General features: G+C 44.7%; 1 protein-coding gene across 5 annotated transcripts in view; it reads left to right on the top strand.

Annotated features, from left to right (window-relative positions):
* LOC110538551 (RNA binding protein fox-1 homolog 3) overlaps nucleotides 1-25,946 on the top strand; it is a 412,667-nt gene that overhangs the window by 130,619 nt on the left and 256,102 nt on the right. For all 5 annotated transcript variants that reach the window (XM_036938643.1, XM_036938644.1, XM_036938639.1 and 2 more), the window contains one exon: nucleotides 252-307. The gene's annotated coding sequence lies outside the window, so the exon portion shown is untranslated. The remainder of the gene's footprint in view (nucleotides 1-251; nucleotides 308-25,946) is intronic.

Below are 25,946 nucleotides of genomic sequence, written 5' to 3'. Positions count from 1 at the left end.
CGCTCCGCATGTGTCTGTCTCTTTTTATATTTCCCTAAGACAGCCCACCTCTTCACGCCCCCCTCTCTTCTTTTTTTCTCCTCCTCTGCGCTCAGTTTTTTTTCTACCTTCCTCGAGGAATTCTTTATTTCTTTATGTCTTGTGTGGCGCGTGCGTTGGATGATGTGCCCCCTCCTCCTTCCTCTTTTCTCCTCCTCTCTCTTTGCCGCTTTCACAGCCTAGTTTTCTTTTTTTCTCAATCTTGTGTGCAGGTTGTATCTGACAGAGAGAGGACCACCTCCACGCTCCAGCCCCGCTCCAACCCACTGTGAGTATTCTTATGCTAATTTTCCATCTCCATCTTTCCCATCGTCGGTTTGTCTTTTATTTTCAACCCTTTTATGTTCTCGACCGCGGCGCACTGAGAACGTGGCGGCTGCGACAGAGAGAAAGGAGGAGAGGGAGAGAAAGAGGGAAGGAGGGAAGAGAGAGGATAAATAGTGCTGTGAGAGAAGTAGCTAGTGCTGTGTAGGGGTTTCTCTGAGGATGGTGGAATGGCTGAGGGGGTAGAGGAGGGGGCGGGTATTGATGTGGTAGATGGTTCTGTGTGTGAATGGTTGGGATGTTGTTGACGACAGTTAGCGTGGAGCGGGTCAGCACACTCAACACTGGGGTCTCTATTTTACCTTAACTTCTCACTTTCCATATTGACGGACTCTTCTGTTTTGATATTGAGGCTTTTCTGTTTCCCACTGTGTTCCTGTTACCACTACCGAGAGGGGTCCACTGTTGTCATTTGAACAGTGGACATGTGTACGATAAACAGAGATTTAAGAATAATATTTATGTGTGTGTGTGTGTTCAAACAAGTCTGTATTCTCTATGGGCGATCATATGTGAGTGTATTTTTATTGTGTGTGTGTGTGTGTTTATTTATGGGTGAACCAGTGGAGGCTGCTGAGGAGAGGATGGCTTATAATAATGGCTGGAATGCAGCGAATGGAATGGCATCATATACCTGGAGACCATGTGGTTGATGTATTTGATACCATTCCACTAATTCCACTCCAGCCATTACTACGAGACCATCCTCCCCAATTAAGGTGCCACCAACATATGTGTGTGTATTTTCAGTCTGTTTGTAGCTGTGTTTCTTTGTCCATGCGTGGCCACATGGGAGTGCATGAATATCCATGTTCATTTGCATACGTGTGTACACCGTAGTCCTACATGTGGGACTATGTATGCACGTGTTTGTGTACAGTTTATGCATTCACCAAACGTGTGAAGTGTATTTGTATCACAAATGTGTAGTAGAGATCAGTATGCTAGTGTCCATACCCACCTCCTGTCCCGTGTGCGTGTGTGATGCGTGCTGTGTGTATGTGGACCAGATGAAGAGTGGGTGTTCTCTGTGTGGGGCTGAGATAGACAGTACCATGCCCCATCACTATGTCAAGGCTAATGGCCACACAGGTCAGCAGGGGTGGACACAGAGTTGGCCATGTAGACCGATGTATGTCAGCACAACAACACCTTTCTCTCAGGCCTGGATAACAATAGGCCTTAGTGTAGTTCACTACATGTGCATACAATACGGACTAACAGAAAACCTCTGCTTTCTAATGTAAGGAAATATACTGGATATTCAGCAGACAAAATGCAGGGAAAAGTCTGTTGTAGATTCAGTTGACATTTGGATATAGATTGATCTGAAGATGGCAATTAAGCAAAATCCAGAAGCTAGGCATCTGGTGAGGCGGAGGATGCTATTGGCTGGCAGAGGATTACCATTTTAGTCCCATTTTCACATGATGAACCCCAGAATGGATTATCTCACCATGCTAAACAGTGGCTGTTGCAAATGTGATGTATGAAAGAGGTTTGCGCGTCCTTTTTTGCGCTGTTATTTGTCCATTTCCGTGACCCGGCAGGTGCTCGGTGATGTAGTATTGGTCTGATTAATGATGATCAGGTCTAACATGTCCGTTCACATCCAGACAGACCAGCTTTTTCTGGCCCTTATGAAAATGAATAGTCACCTCAAATCCCTAGAACGATAGCAGGCTGTCGACGAGCGCCGCTTTCTAAAGGGAGTCGATACAAATGAGAACCATTCCGCCAATTACAGAAGATTAGGTTCCCCTCCACCAATCTGAATCCTTAAAGCCCTTATGTTTGTACAGCTCTGTGTGTGGAATGGAATTCAGACACAAGATCTGAGCAGAATACCAATAAAAAGAAGGTAAAAAGGTCTGAGTGAAACTCTGTGGTAAAGAGACGAGTTAAAGCACATGATAATTGACACAGTAGTGTGTTGCGCTTGGCTGTAATTAAGTGAGCAACAGAGGTTGTCAGTTGTAAGGAGGATAGAACAGACTATCCTGGTGTATTTAACACACTGGAGCATTTATCATGTCATTCTATGCTTTACAGAGAGGGTGCTTCTGGGATAGCCTGGCTTTCTTTGCTTCATTTATCTGGGTCTTGTTCTTTATAGCTCCGGTTAGAGGCTTTGTACTGGTTCTTGATCCCAATGTACACAACGGAAAGTATGAAACTATTGTCTCCGGGGCCCCTTAGAAAAGCTGATCTTCTATTTTTAGTCGGCTTCTCCTCATTGTAGCCTCGGTAGCATGCCTACGTCTGACGGTTGTGCCATAAAGTATCTGTGCTTCATCCCCGCCAAGCCGGCAGCCGGAGACAACTCTCACCCACACATTAGTGATCTATGAGCCATATAACACAGGGCCCTGCACTACCTCCTGGAATACAGGGGACCACAGCTGTGTCACCCTCTCCGTGTGATAGCACCTATATGCGGTGAGAGCTCAATATTAGCGTAATGCGCTAACCCTTTATTTCGCATCACTCACCACCACTTATCACAGAGCTAGACACCAACCGGGACATACTGAACAAAAAAATATCCTAAAGATAAAAATCACATTTCAATAGAGGGTGTTTGTGTGACAGTGATTTATGCTGTGAGCATCCTGCCACCTCATTGAGATGGGAGTGAGTTCTGGGTGGCTAAATCAATTTGTGCAAAGGCCGTCGGTGCTAGTATTGGTTTCGTGATATGATCTTTGTTGTCCATTTTTTTAGAGGTCAGTGCAGATGCAATGACAAGGGCAAAGAACCTGAGCTCTACTCTCTGTTTCTGAGCTGGCAAACCATCCCCCACCAGGGAATTGTGGGAAAAGGAAGCTTTGGTTCTAAAGAGTATATGTTTTGTCAGGGTTCAAACCGAACGTAACGTCCATTACATTGTCAGTTCATTTCCTCCCAGTCAGATCTTGATGGAATGTCTGAGGTTAGACACCAGAATGGTCCTTACATTAGTCACTGTAATTACTCAGTGATTGTGACACAGATCTCCAAGGCGTGCCAAGAGTCATGTAGTAGTAGTAATAGCTAGCTAGCAGAGAAAGGGCAGAGAGAGCGGGGGTGATAATACTATAATGCTGGTAGTGGATGGAGGAATCTGACACCAGCAGGCCAGATGTTAGAGAGCCGTGGACAGGAAGAGAATATATATCCTGTAAGGTGTGTCATCATGTCACATGATCCATCCCTGCTGATTCAGCCTCTTGGTCTTCTGTTCTCACAACTAGGCCTAAAACCGACCCACTACTTTGGAGTCTTCCCCATATGAATCACACTCAGACCAAGGTCATGAATTTGATTATACCTTGTTTTAAGATGTTATATTGAGCAATGTTAACTATTGCACAAATGACATAGGAATTGCTCATCAGTTGCCAACGGATCAACTCCATGAAATGATAAAGCAGTTACTAAATCACAACCATGTATCAATATGTCAGTGCACTGTTCTTACTAGAGTATTCACAGTGTTCTTACACATCCAGTGTGTTCATAACAAATTATTCTAAATGAGAGGAAGAGAAGAATGACATGAAGTAGCACTGCACCATGGTGTTCAGATGACTGTGTTGTTGTGCATGCAGAGAAGTGTAGCTAGCTATGCTTTGTGTTCAGTTTCTAAAAGGTCTCCTATGATGTATGCTATCTACTAGCTGGCTAATCAACCCCAGCTGCAAAACTTTACATTGTTGGTCATAACAGGTGGGAGGGGACAAAGGTCCCACACATGTAAATCCATCCTCTCTTAATCTCCAATTGCCTTTCATTTTCCTATATTGCCTGCTGCCGAGCATCATGGGAAATAAGACGCTGAGACACATTTTTAATTAAGTGCAGTTTTAGCTTCATTGAATTTATAAAAACACAATGGGAGAAAAGAGAGAGGTATTTTTCCTGTCTCATTAATCACAGTGCTACCATGTCTGATACGGCGGTACAGGGAAGAGAACCAGGCTGCAACTGTGGAGTGGAATATTTGAACATCTCAGCACTGATGTGTGCAAAGCGGAGTGTTTGTCTGCAGGGGAGGCTTTGAAATTTCATCCACTCCAGCCCTTTTAACTCGGCAGAGGGAATGTGTGTCTCGCTCTAGTTGGCCAGTGGCTGTTACGGGGGGCTCCGTGCCCCCCCCACCCCTCCTCTCCCCCTTCTCCACCTCCCCCCTCCTCACCACCATTTCATGACCTGCTCTGTGTCAGATAGTTTAATGTGAAATTGCTTTTCTTTCAAATTTCCCCCTGGAAACGCAGGTCACTGCAAAATGTTACATCTCATAATGGCATGTTATTGTTGTTCTTTCATATGGGTCCTTGCCTTAGAAGTGGAGGATTCCAGTGGCATGCTAAGGTTACAGACAGCTGTTTCTCCCTGCCCCGCTCCTGCCCGTCTCTGATTCCACGCAAAGCTTTCAGTCGTGCCCATGGTAACCCTGCTGAAAAATGGATCAACACCACTCTATGATTACTCTATACATTAGCGGGACTTACATTTAATTTGTTGGCAGGGCCCGGCGGTAAAGCTATGGGCCTGGCCTATCAGAGGCACTTTGTAAAGGCCCTGGAAGAGCCTCCTGGGGTGATCCTATCAGTCAGACACACTGACTGTCAGCAGACACGCTCTGTTAGTCAGCAGCACTGTGGCCCTCACACGCCCAGACGCTGGCGCTCAGCGCTCCACTGGGGCAGGGCTGTGGGCATCGTGGCTCCCCACCTGCCAATCAAACACCCAGCCAGGACCACGACCTCTGGCCCCCTGTTGAAATGGATGCTCTTCAACAGGTGATCCAACAGACAAGACTATATACCCATAGCAAGGCCACAGCACCAGTAGATACATATAGTACTGTAATGCTAGCACAGTACACTTATTATGTTAGCAAATCCTGATGGGGTATTTGACCTTAACTATGTATGGTCATTAGCCTTGATGATTCACCTGAATCTAAAGCTACTGCTGGTATCTCTTAGGTGGCTATAACATGACCATACATACTGTGAAGGAGAAGGTATGTCTAACTGTAAAGGGTTTCACTGAAAATGTCTAATGTGTTGAGACCAAAAGCCTTTTCTCCCCAGCAGTCAAGGAGAAAGGGTTGTTGCTAGTTGGTGTATATATGCATTTCTCTTGCCTTTTGAAATGTGTAGCTAGTATTTTTAGCTTTGCATTTTCATCTCCCTGAATGGCTGGCAAAATGGCTTGAGCTCAGGCCTGTCTAGGCTGCTTTTATCAGAGCTCACAGTCACAGTACAGGCAGAAAAAATGTATGTTTTTAGAGGTTTCACCTGGTTAAAAAAACAACAAGAAGCACTTACACTGCTGTGTGGCTTTAATTGGGATCCATTTTCATTTCAAACGTTTTTAAATATCTGGAATGGAACACACACTGTAAAGTGCTGTACAAATCTTCCCAGATACATTACTTTGACCTCAGAGTCAGATTGGTTCAAGGCATATGTGTTCATAACATGTACCTTGGAACATAATAGCCCAGCTCCACCATTCAACACAGAACCATGTAGTGGCCCTTACTCACAATATAACGTGAGACGGGAGTCAAAGGTTGACAATGACTTTCAGTTCTATCAGACTTCAATGAATAGGGAAGAAGGGAAATGCATATATCCGTGGAGAAATGCAATTTTCGATTTCATATTTCATGTTTGATAATCTCTGTGTCAAACCAGACTAACCAGACTCCTCACCTGTTACCTTACACTCTTAGAAAAAAATGTGCTATCTAGAATAGAGGTCGACCGATTATGATTTTTCAACACCGATAACGATTATTGGAGGACCAAAAAAAGCCGATACCGAATAATCGGCCGATTTAAAAAATATATATAATTTGTAATAATGACAATTACAACAATACTGAATGAACACTTATTTTAACTTAATATAATACATCAATAAAATCATAGACTTAGTTATAAGATGATAACACACAGAAATACAAGCCTTAGGTCATTAATATGGTAGAATCGATCACAAGACATTTATTATTTCAGTGAAATACGGAACCGTTTCGTATTTTATCTAACGGGTGGCATCCATAAGTCTAAATAATCCTGTTACATTGCACAACCTTCAATGTTATGTCATAATTACGTAAAATTCTGGCAAATTAGGCGACCCAAACTGTTGCATATACCCTGACTCTGCGTGCAATGAACGCAAGAGAAGTGACACATTTTCACCTGGTTAATATTGCCTGCTAACCTGGATTTATTTTAGCTAAATATGCAGGTTTAAAAATATATACTTCTGTGTATTGATTTTAAGAAAGGCATTGATGTTTATGGTTAGGTACACATTGGAGCAACGATACGCAACACATCGATTATATGCAATGCAGGACACGCTAGATAACTAGTAATATCATCAACCATGTGTAGTTAACTAGTGATTATTATTGATTGATTGTTTTTTGTAAGATAAGTTTAATGCTAGCTAGCAACTTACATTGGCTTACTGCATTCGCATAACAGGCAGTCTCCTCGTGCAGTGCAATGTAATCAGGTGGTTAGAGCGTTGGACTAGTTAACTGTAAGGTTGCAAGATTGAATCCCCCGAGCTGACAAGGTAAAAACCTGTCGTTCTGCCCCTGAACGAGGCAGTTAACCCACCATTCCTAGGCCGTCATTGAAAATAAGAATGTGTTCTTAACTGACTTGCCTAGTTAAATAAAGATGAAATAAAGGTGTAAAACAGTTTTTTTTTTAAAATCGGCCAAATCGGTGTCCAAATTTCTGATTGTTATGAAAACTTGAAATCGGCCATGCCGATTAATCGGTCGACCTCTAATCTAGAACCTAAAATGGTTATTTCGCTGTCCTCGGTAGGAGAACCCTTTAATAAAGAACCCTTTTTGGTTCCAGGTAGAAAGAACCCTTTTGGTTCAAAGTAGAACTATTTTGGGTTCCATGTAGAACCCTTACCTACATGGAATTTAAAAGGGTTCTACCTGGAACCAAAAAGGGTTATCCTATGGGGACAGCCGAAAAACCCTTTTGGCACCCATTTTTCTAAGAGTGTAAACTTAACCATTCATTCTTTCATTCTTTTGATCAATTAATGGCACCCAGAGGATGCAATGGAGACACATCCGTCCCCCAGTGACACGTGAAATATAGACTGATAATGCCTTTGCTTTCTTAACACTGCTCACCACCACCTCTCTGTCTGACAGGCTGGCCTACCGCCTGTGTCATAATGAGAGGATCTCCACTCCGTCAATTAGGTGTACCTTAAGATGCTGTCTGAACTTCTGTGAGGTACACAGGGAAAAAAGCCCCAGATGAAGGATTTGCCCTAGACTCAGGGCAACCGATGAGCGCTTTCCCCTTTGTGTGCAAATAACATTTGGCGGAACGTCAGCTCTTTCCGCCGTCCGATTCAGAGCCATCCCAGTGTTTCTTCCTCTTCTTCTGATGGCTGGGTGTGTGTTAGATCTGTCCCTAAGGCGGGGTTACAGAGAAGAGCATCTCAGCATAAATACCAGCTATCTCCACCACCACGATCTACCTCCACCATCACCACCACCTACCTCCACCACCACCTACCTCCTCCACCACCACCTACCTCCACCACCACCTACCTCCTCCACCACCACCTACCTCCACCACCACCTACCTTCACCACCACCACCTACCTCCACCACCACCACCTACCTCCACCACCACCACCTACCTCCACCACCACCACCTACCTCCACCACCACCACCTACCTCCTCCACCACCACCTACCTCCTCCTCCACCACCACCACCTACCTCCTCCACCACCACCTACCTCCTCCACCACCACCTACCTCCACCACCACCACCTACCTCCACCACCACCACCTACCTCCTCCACCACCACCACCTACCTCCACCACCACCACCTACCTCCACCACCACCACCTACCTCCACCACCACCACCTACCTCCTCCACCACCACCACCTACCTCCTCCTCCACCACCACCACCTACCTCCACCACCACCACCACCTACCTCCACCACCACCACCTACCTCCACCACCACCACCTACCTCCACCACCACCACCACCTACCTCCACCACCACCACCACCTACCTCCACCACTACCTCCACCACCACCACCTACCTCCTCCACCACCACCACCTACCTCCTCCTCCACCACCACGATCTACCTCCACCATCACCACCTACCTCCACCTCCACCACCACCACCTACCTCCACCACCACCTACCTCCTCCACCACCACCTACCTCCTCCACCACCACCTACCTCCACCACCACCTACCTCCACCACCACCACCTACCTCCTCCACCTCCACCTACCCCCTCCTCCACCACCACGATCTACCTCCACCATCACCACCACCACCTACCTCCAACACCACCACCTACCTCCACCACCACCTACCTCCTCCACCACCACCTACCTCCACCACCACCTACCTCCTCATCCACCACCACCTACCTCCACCACCACCACCTACCTCCTCCACCACCACCTACTGCCACCATCACTACCACCTACCTCCACCACCACCACCTACCTCCACCACCACCTACCTCCACCACCACCACCTATCTCCACCACCACCACCTACCTCCTCCACCACCACCTACCTCCTCCTCCACCACCACCTACCTCCACCACCACCACCTACCTCCTCCACCACCACCTACTGCCACCATCACTACCACCTACCTCCACCACCAACACATACCTCCACCACCAACACATACCTCCACCACCACCACCTACCTCCTCCACCACCACCACCACCTACCTCCACCACCAACACCTACCTCCACCACCACCTACCTCCACCACCAACACCTACCACCACCAACATCTACCTCCACTACCTCCTCCACCACCACCTACTGCCACCATCACTACCACCTACCTCCACCACCAACACATACCTCCACCACCAACACATACCTCCACCACCACCACCTACCTCCACCACCACCACCACCTACCTCCTCCACCACCACCACCACCTACCTCCACCACCAACACCTACCACCACCAACATCTACCTCCACTACCTCCACCACCAACACCTACCACCACCACCATCTACCTCCACCACCACCACCACCACCACCACCTACCTCCACCACCACCTACCTCCACCAACACGTACCTCCACCACCAACACCTACCACCACCTACCTCCACCACCAACACCAACAACCTCCACCACCAACACCTACCACCACCACCACCACCTACCTCCACCACCAACACCACCACCTACTTCCACCACCACCACTTACCTCCACCAGCCTCTTAGAGGGAGATGAGGAGAAGCTCTGTCATTGTCTCTCCCTCTCAGTGGTTCACTTTGAATTATTTAATTACTTTGCTTGAGACTTGAGCAATTATACCTCGCGCTGCATATCTGTTAATTATATCTGACCTCACGTTCCCGCTGTTCTATTAATTGTTCACCGAGATGACATTCTTAGATAACTGTCAGTGTCATATTCACATTGTACAGTACAATGTAATAGGAAGATGGAATAGGGAGATTTAATATTGCAGGTTGGTTCTGCGTAGCTGGGTAGCGGTTAGCGTTGCCTTCTTGCCGTTGTCCTTATTCCAGGTAGGGCCATAATGGTACTGATGCCCCCTGGTTCGTCCTCTTAACCCGAGACTTGCCACGGTTGCCATTGGTTACCCATGTGCCCCGGAACCCATGTGCACAGGAATGTTTTGTTAATTATAACTGATGTTCAGAGACCTCCAATCTCTGATCCCCCGTCCATGTTGTGCGCTGCATGCAGATGTTGCCAATGAATTTCAATCAGCCTGGCCCCTCTAACAACTGCATGCTTAAAACTCCTGGAGTACATGTCTTTACAACACACTCAGTGTTTATAACTCCTGGAGTACATGTCACTACAACACACTCAGTGTTTAAAACACCTGGAGTACATGTCTCTACAACACACTCAGTGTTTAAAACTCCTGGAGTACATGTCTCTACAACACACTCAGTGTTTAAAACTCCTGGAGTACATGTCTCTACAACACACTCAGTGTTTAAAACTCCTGGAGTACATGTCTCTACAACACACTCAGTGTTTAAAACTCCTGGAGTACATGTCTCTACAACACACTCAGTGTTTAAAACTCCTGGAGTACATGTCTCTACAACACACTCAGTGTTTAAAACTCCTGGAGTACATGTCTTTACAACACACTCAGTGTTTATAACTCCTGGAGTACATGTCTCTACAACACAATCAGTGTTTAAAACTCCTGGAGTACATGTCTCTACAACACACTCAGTGTTTAAAACTCCTGGAGTACATGTCTCTACAACACACTCAGTGTTTAAAACTCCTGGAGTACATGTCTCTACAACACACTCAGTGTTTAAAACTCCTGGAGTACATGTCTCTACAACACACTCAGTGTTTAAAACTCCTGGAGTACATGTCTCTACAACACACTCAGTGTTTATAACTCCTGGAGTACATGTCTCTACAACATACTCAGTGTTTAAAACTCCTGGAGTACATGTCTCTACAACACACACTGTGTTTCTAGCCCGTCTACATCTGTTGAGTGTTTGCAGCTTAATTGCATCCATTCCCTAAAAGTGCTGTTTGAAATTGCTGCTGCTGTTGTTTTTTTGCTATGTTTTGTCTCCCTTTGCTACCCGTCATTCATTTTGGTAAGCAACCCCGTCATTCATTTTGGTAAGCAACCCCGTCATTCATTTTGGTAAGCAACCCCGTCATTCATTTTGGTAAGCAACCCCTTCATTCATTTTGGTAAGCAACCCCTTCATTCATTTTGGTAAGCAACCCCGTCATTCATTTTGGTAAGCAACCCCTTCATTCATTTTGGTAAGCAACCCCGTCATTCATTTTGGTAAGCAACCCCGTCATTCATTTTGGTAAGCAACCCCTTCATTCATTTTGGTAAGCAACCCCTTCATTCATTTTGGTAAGCAACCCCTTCATTCATTTTGGTAAGCAACCCATTCATTCATTTTGGTAAGCAAACCCTTCATTCATTTTGGTAAGCAACCCCTTCATTCATTTTGGTAAGCAACCCCTTCATTCATTTTGGTAAGCAACCCCTTCATTCATTTTGGTAAGCAACCCCTTCATTCATTTTGGTAAGCAACCCCTTCATTCATTTTGGTAAGCAACCCCTTCATTCATTGGTATTCAGCTTGAGGTGGCGCGAGCGGCAATCTGTTTAAGAGCGTGGAGGGTGGATGGCACCTTTCGGTTAAGGCTGCCTGGCCATCCTGGAGTGCTGGGTGCGTATGCTCGGACAGCTGGCCTTAGAGTTAGTGAGTGTCGCTGTGGAGGGACCCGGAGCTCAGTAACATGCCCTCCGGCCCTGCCTGCCTCCCTCCCTCCCTCCCTGCTTTCATCCCTCCCCACCTGTCTGCCTGCATCGCTGCCCGGCTTGAGGGGAAGGGAGGGGTGTATGGCTGGAGCTGCAGCCACAATCCATTACTTTTACCTAAGCAAGGGGAGAAAAAGAAGGGAGAGAGAGATTGAGTTAAGGGCTAGGACACCTCTGAGTCCTGTCTTCTGCATGCTAATTTAGCTAGCCGCTACGAGAGGGATCAGAATCCTCTGGCTGAGACGTGGCCTCTCAACCCATCAGGCCTGGATATCCCCTACCCCTTTGCATTACTATAGAACAGCTACAGTGTGTTCTCTACAAATAGCTAGCAGACTAAAGTCAACCTCTATGATATGTAGAGAGATTTCTGCTCCGTGAAAAATGGAGCGAGAAAAATGTTGGATACACTGATCTTATTATCCATGACCTTACTAATGATAACTCAAAAATCTAGAACTACTTTCACAAAATGCTCTCTGGTTTGGTTAATTGGTCTCAGTGATGGTATTTACGCTGGGGAATAGCTGGTTTATTTTAAACACGTTATTTCTTCATTAAACTTGTTTGACTTTTATGTGTGAGACCCTGGCACTGTAGTAGTTGCATAGTGCTGAAATGTAGTTGAATTATAATGGTTGAATTACGCTGTCCACCGTTACCGTCCACTGAATTGTCACATCTCCTGCCTTTCTTCAATGGTCATTGTTCTGATTCCATCTCCCATGCAGGCTAGACAGACAACCCGATGAACATTTGTGCCCGAGCAATGAGACGCAGGGTGATTGTGAGCCACTGCTGAAAGCTATCACTATCCGAGTGGAAAATACACATGACAACTGGTTTACAGGTTCCAAATGAGAACCCACCATGAACGGGGGAAAGCCACCCTGGATTGGTACACACCGACATTGATACATTCACCAATGGTTCTGTGCTGAGATGTGTCTAATCTTTGCTGTGCCTCTCGGTGAGGTAGGACCCCAACACTCGCTCATTATTTGACGACAAAACATTCACAGTGTGTATTCAGCCGGGTTCAGCCAGCCACAATACACTCTCCACATACACAAGTCCCCTGTGTGGGATCATAAAGTGGCTCTATAGCCCAGCATTAAAGGGGCCGGCAGTTACAATGCAGCCACATCCACTCCCCCACTTTAACCAGAGAGTGGTTGAATAGAGAACCAAATAAAACAGCCTGTCAATAGCCTTTAATTTTGAATAGAGAACAAATGCAATTCAATAGCCTGGTAATGGCCTTCATTTTCCTCCAGACTCTTGATATTGATTTGATGGCTTAATTTGACTTTGGCAGGTGGGATGCGATTGGCAATGTATACAGCTGCATGCAATTTACCCCAAACAACACAATAAACAACAAATATGCAGTCGTTCGACAACACAACTGTTTTCCATGGCACTGCATCCTGGGCCATCTGAATGTATTGGACCACATGGGGATCTGTTGGCAGGTCCAGGCTCCACGTTTACACCCAAAATGTTATTTTGATTTCACCGACACTAAGATAATGTTTCATAACACACAGTCAGTCATAAATTAGCCCATCTGTCTGTTTGAGCGCCTCAGTATTCTTCAAATCTGTCTCTGTGTCTCCACGTGCTGGGTCTCTCTCTGTTCTCTCTATCTTCTCCCTTCTCTTTCTCCCTCTGTCTGCTTGACCACAGTGACTCGTTCTCGCTCCACACGGATTTACTGATGGCTGTCAGCTCAATGAGCTAGTTTTCCTGAGATTGCATTTGAGACAGATTCCTGATCCTTCCTCTTCTTCCTCTTCCTCATTCTTGTTTTGCTCTTTCTCTCTCCCTCTTACAGACACGCACGCACGCACACACACACACACACACACACACACACACACACACACACACACACACACACACACACACACACACACACACACACACACACACACACACACACACACACACACACACAGAACATTATCCAGTTTGACTGCATTTCACAGCACGATATTCAAAATGAATCATTGGGAACTGTGTGAAAGTGAGTGGATGGTCGATGTGTCACTCACTCCCATCAGCTTATTCATATAGACGACTATACAATGAGTGCAGTCTGCAGCTGATTCCAGTCACATCAGCAACCCTAATGGAACCAGTCCCATTGGCTGACTACTGCATATTATGGGAAATCAATCTTCCTTTTTTATACAGCTTGGTCTATTATGCCAACATTGTCTTGAAAAGATGCCTTGTCTTATTTAACATGATATTTGATAGAGATATTTTTACCCTTAGTGAAACCGTACACAGATTATATATATATATATATATATATATATATAAAATGTAATTCAATATATATAAAAAAATATATATACAGTGCCTTGCGAAAGTATTCGGCCCCCTTGAACTTTGCGACCTTTTGCCACATTTCAGGCTTCAAACATAAAGATATAAAACCATGTTTTTTTTGTGAAGAATCAACAACAAGTGGGACACAATCATGAAGTGGAACGACATTTATTGGATATTTCAAACTTTTATAACAAATCAAAAACTGAAAAATTGGGCGTGCAAAATTATTCAGCCCCTTTACTTTCAGTGCAGCAAACTCTCTCCAGAAGTTCAGTGAGGATCTCTGAATGATCCAATGTTGACCTAAATGACTAATGATGATAAATACAATCCACCTGTGTGTAATCAAGTCTCCGTATAAATGCACCTGCACTGTGATAGTCTCAGAGGTCCGTTAAAAGCGCAGAGAGCATCATGAAGAACAAGGAACACACCAGGCAGGTCCGAGATACTGCTGTGAAGAAGTTTAAAGCTGGATTTGTATACAAAAAGATTTCCCAAGCTTTAAACATCCCAAAGAGCACTGTGCAAGCGATAATATTGAAATGGAAGGAGTATCAGACCACTGCAAATCTACCAAGACCCGGCCGTCCCTCTAAACTTTCAGCTCATACAAGGAGAAGACTGATCAGAGATGCAGCCAAGAGGCCCATGATCACTCTGGATGAACTGCAGAGATCTACAGCTGAGGTGGGAGACTCTGTCCATAGGACAACAATCAGTCGTATATTGCACAAATCTGGCCTTCATGGAAGAGTGGCAAGAAGAAAGCCATTTCTTAAAGATATCCATAAAAAGTGTCGTTTAAAGTTTGCCACAAGCCACCTGGGAGACACACCAAAAATGTGGAAGAAGGTGCTCTGGTCAGATGAAACCAAAATTGAACTTTTTGGCAACAATGAAAAACGTTATGTTTGGCGTAAAAGCAACACAGCTCATCACCCTGAACACACCATCCCCACTGTCAAACATGGTGGTGGCAGCATCATGGTTTGGGCCTGCTTTTCTTCAGCAGGGACAGGGAAGATGGTTAAAATTGATGGGAAGATGGATGGAGCCAAATACAGGACCATTCTGGAAGAAAACCTGATGGAGTCTGCAAAAGACCTGAGACTGGGACGGAGATTTGTCTTCCAACAAGACAATGATCCAAAACATAAAGCAAAATCTACAATGGAATGGTTCAAAAATAAACATATCCAGATGTTAGAATGGCCAAGTCAAAGTCCAGACCTGAATCCAATCGAGAATCTGTGGAAAGAACTGAAAACTGCTGTTCACAAATGCTCTCCATCCAACCTCACTGAGCTCGAGCTGTTTTGCAAGGAGGAATGGGAAAAAATGTCAGTCTCTCGATGTGCAAAACTGATAGAGACATACCCCAAGCGACTTACAGCTGTAATCGCAGCAAAAGGTGGCGCTACAAAGTATTAACTTAAGGGGGCTGAATAATTTTGCACGCCCAATTTTTCAGTTTTTGATTTGTTAAAAAAGTTTGAAATATCCAATAAATGTCGTTCCACTTCATGATTGTGTCCCACTTGTTGTTGATTCTTCACAAAAAAATACAGTTTTATATCTTTATGTTTGAAGCCTGAAATGTGGCAAAAGGTCCCAAAGTTCAAGGGGGCCGAATACTTTCGCAAGGCATTGTATATATATATATACAGTGGGGCAAAAAAAGTATTTAGTCAGCCACCAATTGTGCAAGTTCTCCCACTTAAAAAGATGAGAGAGGCCTGTAATGTTCATCATAGGTACAATTCAACTATGACAGACAAAACGAGAAAAAAATCCAGAAAATCACATTGAAGGATTTTTTATGAATTTATTTGCAAATTATGGTGGAAAATAAGTATTTGGTCACCTACAAACAAGCAAGATTTCTGGCTCTCACAGACCTGTAACTTATTCTTTAAGAGGCTCCTCTGTCCTCCACTCGTTACCTGTATTAATGGCACCTGTTTGAACTTGTTATCAGTATAAAAGACACCTGTCCACAACCTCAAACAGTCACACTCCAAACTCCACTATGACCAAGACCAAAGAGCTGTCAAAGGACACCAGAAACAAAATTGTCGACCTGCACCAGGCTGGGAAGACTGAATCTGCAAGAGGTAAGCAGCTTGGTTTGAAGAAATCAACTGTGGGAGCAATTATTAGGAAATGGAAGACATACAAGACCACTGATAATCTCCCTCGATCTGGGGCTCCACGCAAGATCTCACCCCGTGGGGTCAAAATGATCACAAGAACGGTGAGCAAAAATTCCAGAACCACACGGGGGGACCTAGTGAATGACCTGCAGAGAGCTGGGACCAAAGTAACAAAGCCTACCATCAGTAACACACTACGCCGCCAGGGACTCAAATCCTGCAGTGCCAGACGTGTCCCCCTGCTTAAGCCAGTACATGTCCAGGCCCGTCTGACGTTTGCTAGAGAGCATTTGGATGATCCAGAAGAAGATTGGGAGAATGTCATATGGTCAGATGAAACCAAAATATAACTTTTTGGTAAAAACTCAACTCGTCGTGTTTGGAGGACAAAGAATGCTGAGGTGCATCCAAAGAACACCATCCCTTCTGTGAAGCATGGGGGTGGAAACATCATGCTTTGGGGTTGTTTTTCTGCAAAGGGACCAGGACGACTGATCCGTGTAAAGGAAAGAATGAATGGGGCCATGTATCGTTAGATTTTGAGTGAAAACCTCCTTCCATCAGCAAGGGCATTGAAGATGAAACGTGGCTGGGTCTTTCAGCATGACAATGATCCCAAACACACCGCCCAGGCAAAGAAGGAGTGGCTTCGTAAGAAGCATTTCAAGGTCCTTGAGTGGTCTAGCCAGTCTACAGATCTCAACCCCATAGAAAATCTTTGGAGGGAGTTGAAAGTCCCTGTTGCCCAGCAACAGCCCCCAAACATCACTGCTCTAGAGGAGATCTGCATGGAGGAATGGGCCAAAATACCAGCAACAGTGTGTGAAAACCTTGTGAAGACTTACAGAAAACGTTTGCCCTCTGTCATTGCCAACAAAGGGTATATAACAAAGTATTGAGATAAACTTTTGTTATTGACCAAATACTTATTTTCCACCATAATTTGCAAATAAATTCATAAAAAATCTTTCAATGTAATTTTCTGTATTTTTTCTCTCATTTTGTCTGTCATAGTTGAAGTGTACCTATGATGAAAATTACAGGCCTCTCTCATATTTTTAAGTGGGAGAACTTGTACAATTGGTGGCTGACTAAGTACTTTTTTGCCCCACTGTGTATATATATATATATATATATATATATATATATATTTTTTTTTTATATATTGAATTACATTTTGAAAAGTAGTGGTATTGTTTTATCAAGGTATTTATTGACATAGTATAAATCTATACTGAAAAATAAAGTGCTACCAACATTTGTGTTAAGTAGGAATGAAATTCTGTGTCATTATTTTTCCAATGGCTGCCATTTTCATGAGTGTATTTCTCCAGACATTCCATACTGAACAGGCTACTGTACGTCTCACAGTACAGGAATACAGACTTGTTAAGCTCTCTCTCATCTGGTAGGTGTGCCGCCACCCGTCCTCTGTCTCTTTCTTGTCATCAAAGGGGAGGGGAGAAGTCTTTACACAAGAAGACTCCTAGTGATTGTGACTCTTAAGTCTTACCTAGGTGAACAGTTTTGATCAGTGTCTGAATATTTAAAATATAATTTCAATGGGAGACGGGTTTGAGGGAGTTAAATTCTCAGTAGAGAATCAAAGCCTGTCTGGCTCATGTCAAACTAATGATCTTTTTCTTCTCTGTCGCTGTCAAAACAGAAGCACTTCTTTCATTGTTTTTAATGTTGTTTTCTCTTCCCTCCCTCCTTCCCTCACACGTATTTCATAAAGGAGTGCGGGGAACGATGATGCCTAGATAGAAATCCTGTGTCATTTACATGACTGATTACAGTGCAATTTCACACTTATTTGCATGGCTATACTGAACATCCTCGCAGAACTAATGGATTGTTGGAGGGAGCGGCTGCCTGTTCAAGGCTAGCTAACACTGGCCATGCAAATGAGCAGAGAGACACTGATGGTGTGCTTTATTAAGCTCAGGAGTATCTGCCCAATAAGACACATTCAGAGCTGCTGCTGGCACGCCTCTCCCTTTCCCCTCTCTCTCCCCTAACTCTCCCCTCTCTCTCTCCCCTCTCTCTCCCCTAACTGTCGCCCCTCTCTCTCCCCTCTCTCTCCCCTCTCTTGCCCACCTCTCTCTCTCCCCCTCTCTCCCCTGTCTCTCTCCCCTCTCTCTCCCCTCTCTTTCTCCCCTCTCTCTCCCCTAACTCTCGCCCCCTCTTTCTCCCTTCTCTCTCCCCTCTCTCGCCCCTCTCTCTCCCGTCTCTCTCTCCCCTCTCTCGCCCCCCTCTCTCACCCCTCTCTCGCTCCCCTCTCACACGTCTCTCTCTCTGCTGCTGGCTTGAAATATAATATTTGGATACAAGGTTGAGGCATCGCTATCATTTCCTGTGTGCAGTGATGGGCTATTTTAATGTCCTCATTTCAAATGGGTTAGGTTTTGTTGAAAGGTAGAGAGAATTGTTTGTGTTTTGTGGAGTGGGTAGAGAGAGTGTGTTCCTGTTCTGCACCGTTGGTATGCTGCTTTAATGAGGGTTGTGTTGACGTCATGGGTTCCTATGCCTGCTGAACATTGTGTTATAATGTAGTCAGCTGTACCGAGCAATACAGACCAAAATATCTTCATTACTGCTTAATTGGAAATTGTAAAAAGTTCTATAAGGGTAACAGGGTTTGCTCATTTCTGCCTGGGATGTTGTTTATAGCCTGATCTGAGGATTTCACTAGGGTCTTTATGAGAGGCTGCAGGAGATAGCTGCTACTTTTTCATTAGGCCTGTAATGTTTATAAGATTGCTTCATAGGGAATGTTGATGCGGTGGGATTGCTAGTTTATGTTGTGCAGTGTGATGGGTGACTGTGGCCATTATCAAATGAATGCTCTGCAAACCCAAAGTTGCTTCAATAACATGAGGGTAAGCACATTTTTTAGCGATCATTATTTACGATATTATGACAGTAATCATTTCCTCCTCATACTTTTATGTATGTACATAAAATGATTATGAAATAAAAGTTTTATTGGAATCTACAACTCTCGCCACATATCTTGTTAATAATCTATAAAACAAGTGAGAACTTTTCCAATCTCATCTCCCATGATCTTCCTTAGAACAACTAGCAGTTCATTTCCACTTGTTGTAATTGCTTCTTCCAGTTAAAAAGAATGATGGCCAAGTCCATGCAGATGTTGTCTGGGTTTAGTCCATTTGTTCTCATGGCGTGCTAATGCACTGCACGTCTTTAAGGAACCAGGCTGAAATATATTAGTGCTCACCCCCAGATTATTTTCTAGAAATGGATTTGGGACTATTTGCACAGTGGCAGTGTAGCGACAACATGAGCAGAAACTCTGACTTTAACACAGCGGAGCGAGAAGACAGTGTGAACTGAGAATGGCTGTCTGATGAACAGCACCACACCATGCTTCTCCCAGCTCTACACAGGGAATTACTGGGAGTCAAGGGGGATCTTGATGCAGTCTTAAAATAAAAATATATCTGATAACCATTGTGAGAAAGGTTGACATTAGACTGACTTTGTCTACTGTCGTCTCTTTCTCTTACACTAAGCCTCTAGTGCCTGGCCCTCCACATTGTGACACATTTCTTATGTTCCTCCTGTTTGCCTTCTCTCTCTCTCTCTCTCCTCTCTCTCTCTCTCTCTCTCTCTCTCTCTCTCACTCTCTCTCCCCTCTCTCTCTCTCTCACTCCCCCTCTCTCTCTCTCTCTCTCTCCCCTCTCTCTCTCTCTCACTCCCCCCCTCTCTCTCTCTCTCTCTCTCTCCCCTCTCTCTCTCTCTCACTCCCCCCCTCTCTCTCTCTCTCTCTCTCTCCCCTCTCTCTCTCTCTCACTCCCCCTCTCTCTCTCTCTCCTCTCTCTCTCTCTCTCTCTCTCTCTCTCTCTCTCTCTCTCGTTCTCTCTCTCTCTCTCTCTCTATCTGCCTGGGGCTGGTGATCAGTGCTGTATTCTCTCTCTGTCTCCTAGAGATGAGTGACAGATGGTAGCCATTAGTGTATATTCCATGCATCTGTTGCAAGGCGCTAATTTATCTCATTAGAAGGACGTGTGGAGGGGGAGGAGGAGTGTGTAGGACCAGGACACTGTTTCATTATGTGTGTAAAACAGAGGGAACGGATAGAGCCGCCTGGCTAAGAGAGAGACAAATAGAAAGAGAGAGAGAGGGAGAGAGAGTAGAGAGACACAGGATCGTGTGTGTGTCCGCGTGCACATATCTGTGTGTGTTTGGGCGAGTGATACCTGCGTGTGTATGTGGGTGTTTGTGTGATGCCTGCCAGCGTGTGTGTGTGTTAGAGAGAGTGGGTGGCAGTGAGCACCAGATTGGACCCACTGTGCTTCTTGTACCCGGGGTCATGATGTATAATCACTTGCCTTCAAACCATTACCAATACACCCCCCCCCCACACACACACACACACACACACACACACACACACACACACACACACACACACACCAGGTGTGTGCCGTGCCTCAGCACGGGTTAAATTGCAGAGCAGGTGGGCACACTCACATATATACACACACCCCACTAACACATAGAAGTAAACACACACTCACACACACACCCCACTAACACATAGAAGTAAACACACACTCACACACACACCCCACTAACACATAGATGTAAACACACACTCACATATATACACACACCCCACTAACACATAGAAGTAAACACATACTCACATACATACACACACCCCACTAACACATAGAAGTAAACACACACTCACATACATACACACACTCCACTAACACGTAGAAGTAAACACACACTCACATACTCAATCAAAGGCATGTACACACACTCCACTAACACATAGAAGTAAACACACACTCACATACTCAATCAAAGGCATGTACACACACTCCACTAACACATAGAAGTAAACACACACTCACATACTCAATCAAAGGCATGTACACACACTCCACTAACACATAGAAGTAAACACATACTCACATACATACACACACCCCACTAACACATAGAAGTAAACACATACTCACATACATACACACACCCCACTAACACATAGAAGTAAACACACACTCACATACATACACACACCCCACTAACACATAGAAGTAAACACACACTCACATACTCAATCAAAGGCATGTACACACACTCCACTAACACATAGAAGTAAACACATACTCACATACATACACACACCCCACTAACACATAGAAGTATACACACACTCACATACTCAATCAAAGGCATGTACACACACTCCACTAACACATAGAAGTAAACACACACTCACATACTCAATCAAAGGCATGTACACACACTCCACTAACACATAGAAGTAAACACACACTCACATACTCAATCAAAGGCATGTACACACACTCCACTAACACATAGAAGTAAACACACACTCACATACTCAATCAAAGGCATGTACACACACTCCACTAACACATAGAAGTAAACACATACTCACATACATACACACACCCCACTAACACATAGAAGTAAACACACACTCACATACTCAATCAAAGGCATGTACACACACTCCACTAACACGTAGAAGTAAACACACACTCACATACTCAATCAAAGGCATGTACAGTATAGTTGGCACACTAGCACAGTTAGTATTGAATATGGATGTGACTGTGCAGACCATTGTGCAGAGTGCCATGATTCCTGGTCATGTTGATTGTAGCCCTTTACACTCGTACCAACATGCAAGTTGAAAATGGAAGGTTTGGGATGCAGTTACTGTAAAAAACAAAAGTTGGGCAAATTTTGCTAAAATGTTGTCTGAGTGAGGGAAATGCTTCAAAGTACGAGGACTCAATGTATTCTGAAAGATGAGACGTTGAGGATTATAATGCTGCTTTAATTTCATACACATCACATTTCATAGTGAAACTCATGTCATATACAGTGTCAGTGTTTATGATCACTATGTTTGATGTACAGTTGTTACCAGATGACATGGCATCATACCCTGGTTGTTCGGAACAGAATGAGACAGTGTTTGTTGTATTGTGAAGAACATTTGCCGCAGACCACACATCTGAAGGCACCCATGACTCCATTTAATGCGCAACAAAATGACCATCTACTTCTATGAATTGCCTTGTGAAAGCCTTTAAGATCTTATTTTATAATGTAGCTAGTCATGTTGGCAAGCTTTCAAATCACGCCCACCTGACCCAGATTGTGATTCGTTAATGGACCGTTTTTGGATTGCGTAAACAACAACAGTAATTGTGTCAAGGCGGGGACGCAGGGCTGTGTTCCAAACAAAACAACTACAAGTGTGCCTGAACTTTGTGTCCTTATCTTTAGTCTAATAATTGTTCCATGATCTCCAAACGGTTCCCTTTGAATTGTTACCTTGCATATGCTTTCCGTATTTCTTCTGTCGAAAACATTTCAATTTAGCCCTATCCATATAGGCCAATTCCCACCAGTGTAAGGGGTTAACCCCACTACTATTTTTATCATGGTAACCATTCTATTTCTAGTGGAGGTTTGAGGAAAGCTAATCGAGAGCCTGAATGTAGCAAAACAGCCAAGGGTGGAATATCATCTGTCCTGCTGTTGGGCTCATTTTCATTTCCATTCAAGACGCTAACCAAAGTGGATTAGGACGGCCTGTTTTCTGCATGCAATCTCCTCTTAAACCCCCAAAAGATTGTTTCAGCACATATTCATGAATAAAGAGCGACTTTAAGGAGATTTGGCATCTGGGCTCTTATTGACCTGGTTATATGGTTTTCGCTGGGCTATCTCCCAGCCCAGGGGAAGGATTTAGTCTGCCTAGGAAAATCTCCTATTTCTCCTCACGTAAAACTCCAATGAAAGCCACCTGGCGACCTCTGTGTGTCTGCGCTGAGGAGATGAAACTGTAGTGACCTATAGCCATTCACAGGAGCCAGGAGTTAAACGCTGTGGATCTGTCTCCCAGGCTAGAGCTCTCACTGGCAGGGTCGCTGGCGCCAGAGGTCACCTGGTTTCATAAGACCCACACGTAACCAGGGATGTGAGAGGGTGTTGTATGTATGTCTAAGTGTAATAGGGTATAGCTTTGTGTCTGCCGTTTTGTGTCCGTGTTTATGTTAAACACACAATAATATCAGAATAATAATATTCTATTATATATAATAGGTGTACAGGTGTGCTAGAATGTAGAGGAACAGGTGTGTTTTATGTGTGTCTACAAAGCGTTACCACACTGGACCCTTACATGTATTTGAAGTCCTTTCCATCAACTGTCCACGCCAGTCCTCTGCTGTGTCTGTATTCACACACAGGTCGGTGCCTGCAGCCATGCTGGTTGAAGTGCTGAGTGTGGTAGTGGGGGGTTCAGGTGGCTGACTCCTGTGTCGGTGTTGAATTGTCTTTGTTGAGCAGGTCATGTGGAGGTCTCCATTCACCATGGTGACAGATGTAGGGAGGCATGCACATCGCTATAAGTGGGGATTCTTGTTATGCATCGATCAAATTAGACCTTGGCCGTGCGTGAGAATGTTCATTTAAATGTCAACCCTCATATCGACAGACCGTATGAAATATGGAGAATTTGGCGGAATTATTAGGGTGTCAGATGTCGTTTTTCTCTCTATGATGATGGCAGCAGCCAGTAGGAAGCTGATTCTAGGGTCGGCTTCATCATGTCAAGTCAATATTCCAAACGGGAAATAGACAATATTCTTATATGGGAATAGAATGAAATGGTTCAGTGGTGAACCTGCTCTCATCGTGTACATACCATCTAGAGACATCACGTGACTCCACAACGCCACAGACATACACCATTCCACTACAACTACTATAGCTAATCCATTGAATAATTCAGCAAATTGAGTCGATGTAAACTTTAGCTATTGGAGAGAAACAAGATCAAGCATCAGTTCTCATTCGCTCAGTGTTATGATATGAATTACATTACTGCTGCTGGGGGTTTGATGTGTTGAATCATTGTGTGAGCGAATAACAAAGGAGTTTCTGCCGTAGTGCTGTTTGAGAGTCAGTTAGTGAGGCACCTGACACTTCCCTCCTATTGTCTCCCGCCTAATAGAAAACAATTAGCCCAAAGGTTGTTTTACATGGCAGTACATGATACACTTCAATTATTCCATTGTGTCTATTTCTATTCTGAATGGCGCTGGTGATTGGAATTGTCTTTCCTAAGGTACAGAGCTGTCAACCTGTCACAGCCATCCTTCCTGCGAAAGCCCTGGAATAGACGACGAGGCGGCCGGGTCATTGACGTCAAATGAACGCTGCCTGCCTTTCTGCATGTGTCTAATGATCAGAGAGACCCGGGTTGCAGGAAACAATAGCTTTACATGTCCCATCTCATTATGTCTCTCCTGAGAATAGGAGCCTGACGTTGACTGTGGTATCAGTATAGGTTTGAGCTGGGGACGTTTCTGAATCAGAGTATTATGACTCTATACTGGCTTTCATTTCATCACACATCATCACCTTTTCCCTGGGAGCTCATTTGTTACCATGAGTCCAACTATACCTGAACCATGCCAAATGAAAAAAATACACACGCACGCACACACACACACACACACACACACACACACACACACACACACACACAGACACACGCACACACAGACACACACACACACACACACACACACACACACACACACACACACACACACACACACACACACACACACACACACACACACACACACACAGACACACACACACACACACACACACACACACACACACACACACACACACACACACACACACACACACACACACACACACACAGACACAAAAACACAGAGAGTGAGACAGCAGTGAGCCAGTAGTTTCCTGTGGGCCTGGAGGGGAAACCATGTTCTAAGGCCAAGGCAACGTCTCCCTGATGGAGAATAGTCCTCTGTCACTCAGCATGATCAACGCTACCAGCAGCAGTAAGTCTGTGGGTATACATATGTCTGTATTAGAATAGAATAGAACCATGTGTAAACCATAAGGACATGCTGTTGCTTTATACTGACACACCAGTACTTCAATACTAGTTGTAACACACTCTATGTGTAGTGGGTGCGGAGTCAGGCGCAGGAAGCAGAGGGTAAAGAACAATGTTTTATTCCGGCGCAGGGAAAATGGTCACGCCAAAACACCAGGAGCAATAAGACCGGCCCAAAACCAGGACCCAACCAGTCCGGAGAAAAACAAAGGAGATCGCACAACCACAAACAGAGGAAAAATAAGCCCACACAAAGAGCAGGCGGGCATTACCGGCTTAAATATGTTTTCTTTATTTAACTAGGCAAGTCAGTTAAGAACAAATTCTTATTTTCAATGACGGCCTAGGAACAGTGGGTTAACTGCCTGTTCAGGGGCAGAACGACAGATTTGTACCTTGTCAGCTCAGGGGTTTGACCTTGCAACCTTCTGGTTACTAGTCCAACACTCTAACCACTAGGCTACCCTGCCACCCAACTAAAACCTAACTAAAACCTAAACAAGAAACAGGTGTAACCAATAAGACAAAACCAACAGAAAAGGGAAAAGGGATCGGTGGCAGCTAGTAGACCGATGACGATGACCGCCGAGCGCCGCCCGAACAAGAAGAGGAGGGAGTCGTGACACTAGGAATAGAAGTGTCTGAGGTTCTATGTGTTCTGTCTCTGTGTGTATAGCAGGCTATAATACATGTTGGTGTGTGGATGAGGTTCTATGTGTTCTGTCTCTGTGTGTATAGCAGGCTATAA

The sequence above is a fragment of the Oncorhynchus mykiss genome, chromosome 12 (genome assembly GCF_013265735.2).
Source record: "Oncorhynchus mykiss isolate Arlee chromosome 12, USDA_OmykA_1.1, whole genome shotgun sequence".
Classification (NCBI taxonomy): Eukaryota; Metazoa; Chordata; class Actinopteri; order Salmoniformes; family Salmonidae; genus Oncorhynchus; species Oncorhynchus mykiss.
Note: the sequence above shows the minus strand (reverse complement) of the source record. Positions and strands in the feature narration are given on the sequence as shown.